This window comes from Styela clava, chromosome 13 (genome assembly GCF_964204865.1).
Source record: "Styela clava chromosome 13, kaStyClav1.hap1.2, whole genome shotgun sequence".
Taxonomy (NCBI): domain Eukaryota; kingdom Metazoa; phylum Chordata; class Ascidiacea; order Stolidobranchia; family Styelidae; genus Styela; species Styela clava.
Window position 1 is genome coordinate 16,070,001 of NC_135262.1, and position 5,000 is coordinate 16,075,000.

The following is a 5,000-nucleotide window of genomic DNA, read 5'->3' on the forward strand; positions in this document are numbered from 1 at the left end:
AGACGGTGCGCGAGCCGACTCGGCAGCGGCGCCTTAAGCGTCCGCGAACCGAGACGGCGCGCCCCCGCACCCAACTGAAAGCGAGCCGGCGACCTGACGGGCCCTCCCGTTTGCCTCTCAACGGTTTCACGTACTCTTGAACTCTCTCTTCAAAGTGCTTTTCAACTTTCCCTCACGGTACTTGTCCGCTATCGGTCTCGCGACCGTATTTAGTCTTAGGTGGAGTTTACCACCCGCTTTGGGCTGCATTCCCAAACAACCCGACTCCGAGAAGACCCGAAGCGGCCAAGGCAAGCGCCCCTATGGGCCTAACACCCGCCGTGGGACGAGGCCTCGATCAGAAGGACACCGGCGCTCGCCGTCAGCCGCACTGGGACTTCCGTACGTCACAACTCGGCGCGCTCGAAAAGCGCGCAGATTCGACGCTGGACTCTTCCCGGTTCACTCGCCGTTACTCAGGGAATCCCTGTTGGTTTCTTTTCCTCCGCTTAATAATATGCTTAAATTCAGCGGGTGCTCTCGCCTGAACTCAGGTCGTATGTGTCAAGCGGGCCGCTTCTTACACGGCCCGCTGGCATCGCAAGTCGTCGCCGCCGGCGCCGACCGAGCGCGTACCGTCGCCGCCTTGGCCCACGGTCGGTCTTGATCTCGTGACCGGACCGACCGACCTGGACCCGCCCCTCGAACGTAGTTGAACACGTCGAGGGGCCGGCGGTGTACGGGACACGCGGTCGCGCCGAGAAAGCTCGGCGACCGCTTCAACTTGGGGCGACGCCCGGCCGTCTTTGCAGAGGCCAGGCGACGGCCCTCGGGTGAGGACGAACGCGACCCTGAGGCAGACGCGGTCCCGGGATTGACCCGAGACCGCAATTCGCGTTCAGAAGGTCGACGTTCAATGTGTTCTGCAATTCACATTACTTCTCGCACTTGGCTGCGTCCTTCATCGACTCGCGAGCCGAGTGATCCACCGTTAAGAGTCGTCCTCGACGTTTCGCCCGGCGCCGAAGCGCGCGGACGTCACACTGTGGGATCGACCACAAAACCACAACCGACAACAACTGCACAAAAACACCAACAAACGGCGCCGAGCGACCGCCGGGCTGGGCCGGCGGCACATCGAGCGCGGTGCCCAGAAGCCACCATCGCACTCGGCTGCCTTGCTATGCCAACGTGTTACGCGTGTCGCACGGGGCGGAACCCCGATTGACGGCCGCCCTCTCGGCGGCACCCAAAGACAATTCAGTGCGCGGTCGGCCGGGGCCTACCACCACCTTCGGTAATGATCCTTCCGCAGGTTCACCTACGGAAACCTTGTTACGACTTTTACTTCCTCTAAATGATCAAGTTTGATCGTCTTCTCGACACGCCGACGCGGCCGTTGCCAGCCGCGACGGGGCCGATCCAAGGATCTCACTAAACCATTCAATCGGTAGTAGCGACGGGCGGTGTGTACAAAGGGCAGGGACGTAATCAACGCAAGTTGATGACTTGCGCTTATTGGGAATTCCTCGTTCAAGGGAAACAATTGCAAGTCCCTATCCCAATCACGAATGAGGTTCAACGGGTTACCCGGACCTTTCGGCCTAGGTTAGACACTCGCTGCTTCACTCAGTGTAGCGCGCGTGCGGCCCCGGACATCTAAGGGCATCACAGACCTGTTATTGCTCAATCTCGTGTGGCTAAACGCCACTAGTCCCTCTAAGAAGTTAGACGCCGACCGAGAAGGTCGCGTAACTATTTAGCATGCCAGAGTCTCGTTCGTTATCGGAATTAACCAGACAAATCGCTCCACCAACTAAGAACGGCCATGCACCACCACCCACAGAATCAAGAAAGAGCTCTCAATCTGTCAATCCTACCTGTGTCCGGGCCGGGTGAGTTTCCCCGTGTTGAGTCAAATTAAGCCGCAGGCTCCACTCCTGGTGGTGCCCTTCCGTCAATTCCTTTAAGTTTCAGCTTTGCAACCATACTTCCCCCGGAACCCAAAGACTTTGGTTTCCCGGAAGCTGCCGGAAAGGTCGTCATGGTAACGCCTCCCGATCGCTAGTTTGCATCGTTTATAGTCAGAACTAGGACGGTATCTGATCGTCTTCGAACCTCTGACTTTCGCTCTTGATTAAAGAAAACATACTTGGCGAATGCTTTCGCAGTAGTTCGTCTTCCGCCGATCCAAGAATTTCACCTCTAACGGCAGAGTACGGACGCCCCCGTCTGTCCCTCTTAATCATTACCTCGTGCTCCGAAAACCAACAAAATAGAACCGAGGTCCTATTCCATTATTCCATGCAACACTATGCAGGCGAACAGCCTGCTTTGAACACTCTAATTTTTTCAAAGTAAACTTATCGGCCACCGCCGACACTCAGTCAAGAGCACCGACGGAGAACCGAAGGTGAGGCGAACGCAACCAGTGACACGCCTTGCGACGGACCGGCGGCGCTCGCCCAAAATCCAACTACGAGCTTTTCAACCGCAACAACTTTAGCATACACTGTTGGAGCTGGAATTACCGCGGCTGCTGGCACCAGACTTACCCTCCAATGGATACTCGTTAAGAGTTTTAGGATGTACTCATTCCAATTACAGGGCCTCGTTAGAGTCCTGTATTGTTATTTTTCGTCACTACCTCCCCGTGTCGGGAATGGGTAATTTGCGCGCCTGCTGCCTTCCTTAGATGTGGTAGCCGTTTCTCAGGCTCCCTCTCCGGAATCGAACCCTGATTCCCCGTTACCCGTTATCACAAAGGTAGGCACGTAGCGTACCTTCGACAGTTGATAGGGCAGACACTTGAATGATACGTCGTCGGTGCAGAGACCGTACGATCCGCGTGGTTATCCAGAGTCATCAAACGTCACAGGACGAACCCGGTCGGTTTTGATCTGATAAAAGCGCGCCTCCCGAAGTCGGCGCTTAATGCATGTATTAGCTCTAGAATTACCACAGTTATCCACTTCGCTTACGAGACCAAATAAACCAAGACTGATTTAATGAGCCATTCGCAGTTTCGCTTTACGAGAACTCGTACTTGCACCTGCATGGCTTAATCTTTGAGACAAGCATATCACTACTGGCAGGATCAACCAGATAGCTGCGACAGCTGCGCTCGGCCCTTGCTGGGCCGCCCGGCGCGTGCTCGTCGCATTCGTTTAAGACCGAGGCGATCGCCTGCGGCCGTACTCAGCTTCGACAGTCGCTGGCCGCGACGTCCACGCTCTCGCCGGCAGTGCCAGGCGGAGCGATTTGCGTTTTTTCTTTGCTCGCCCTCTCTCGGGCTCGATCCATTCAGTTTCGCACAAACAAGAGCTCTGCCGGCCGCCTGCAGCGGTGCCTAAAACCCGGGCATAACAATGCGACCGTTCTGCTAGGCCGACAAGCGCTCAAGCCAGACGCTCGATCGAACGCCCCCTACATATTAGTCGAGACAACGGCTCGCTCATTAGCATCGCGTTTGTACTTTAACTTTTTTTGGCTCGGCTTCTTTCGACGCCGATGCCGGCGACGCAGCACTCTCTCGCCCGCCAGCCACCGAGAAAAGGGTGCGCTCCGACCGGCCCCGCACCGCTCTTTCTTGGCTCATTCGAAATTACTGTCTTTCGCTCTGACATGCCTTACCTAGGGTTAGGTTAGTATGCTTGCACGTTTGTACTTTAACTTTTTTCGGCTCGGCTTCTTTCGACGCCGATGCCGGCGACGCAGCACTCTCTCGCCCGCCAGCCACCGAGAAAAGGGTGCGCTCCGACCGGCCCCGCACCGCTCTTTCTTGGCTCATTCGAAATTACTGTCTTTCGCTCTGACATGCCTTACCTAGGGTTAGGTTAGTATGCTTGCACGTTTGTACTTTAACTTTTTTCGGCTCGGCTTCTTTCGACGCCGATGCCGGCGACGCAGCACTCTCTCGCCCGCCAGCCACCGAGAAAAGGGTGCGCTCCGACCGGCCCCGCACCGCTCTTTCTTGGCTCATTCGAAATTACTGTCTTTCGCTCTGACATGCCTTACCTAGGGTTAGGTTAGTATGCTTGCACGTTTGTACTTTAACTTTTTTCGGCTCGGCTTCTTTCGACGCCGATGCCGGCGACGCAGCACTCTCTCGCCCGCCAGCCACCGAGAAAAGGGTGCGCTCCGACCGGCCCCGCACCGCTCTTTCTTGGCTCATTCGAAATTACTGTCTTTCGCTCTGACATGCCTTACCTAGGGTTAGGTTAGTATGCTTGCACGTTTGTACTTTAACTTTTTTCGGCTCGGCTTCTTTCGACGCCGATGCCGGCGACGCATCACTCTCTCGCCCGCCAGCCACCGAGAAAAGGGTGCGCTCCGACCGGCCCCGCACCGCTCTTTCTTGGCTCATTCGAAATTACTGTCTTTCGCTCTGACATGCCTTACCTAGGGTTAGGTTAGTATGCTTGCACGTTTGTACTTTAACTTTTTTCGGCTCGGCTTCTTTCGACGCCGATGCCGGCGACGCAGCACTCTCTCGCCCGCCAGCCACCGAGAAAAGGGTGCGCTCCGACCGGCCCCGCACCGCTCTTTCTTGGCTCATTCGAAATTACTGTCTTTCGCTCTGACATGCCTTACCTAGGGTTAGGTTAGTATGCTTGCACGTTTGTACTTTAACTTTTTTCGGCTCGGCTTCTTTCGACGCCGATGCCGGCGACGCAGCACTCTCTCGCCCGCCAGCCACCGAGAAAAGGGTGCGCTCCGACCGGCCCCGCACCGCTCTTTCTTGGCTCATTCGAAATTACTGTCTTTCGCTCTGACATGCCTTACCTAGGGTTAGGTTAGTATGCTTGCACGTTTGTACTTTAACTTTTTTCGGCTCGGCTTCTTTCGACGCCGATGCCGGCGACGCAGCACTCTCTCGCCCGCCAGCCACCGAGAAAAGGGTGCGCTCCGACCGGCCCCGCACCGCTCTTTCTTGGCTCATTCGAAATTACTGTCTTTCGCTCTGACATGCCTTACCTAGGGTTAGGTTAGTATGCTTGCACGTTTGTACTTTAACTTTT

At 56.0% G+C, this 5,000-nt stretch overlaps 2 non-coding genes and 1 pseudogene across 2 annotated transcripts; all 3 read right to left on the bottom strand.

The window, feature by feature from the left end:
- The window catches only part of LOC144431737 (large subunit ribosomal RNA), a 3,700-nt pseudogene extending 3,163 nt beyond the window's left edge, over positions 1–537 (bottom strand).
- A 288-nt stretch (positions 538–825) lies between these two features.
- On the bottom strand, positions 826–979 carry LOC144431719 (5.8S ribosomal RNA). The gene has a single exon (XR_013480239.1). It is a non-coding gene; the product is annotated as a 5.8S ribosomal RNA (ribosomal RNA).
- Positions 980–1,277: 298 nt separating this feature from the next.
- LOC144431637 (small subunit ribosomal RNA) lies at positions 1,278–3,087 on the bottom strand. The gene has a single exon (XR_013480199.1). It is a non-coding gene; the product is annotated as a small subunit ribosomal RNA (ribosomal RNA).
- Between the last annotated feature and the right edge of the window lie 1,913 nt (positions 3,088–5,000).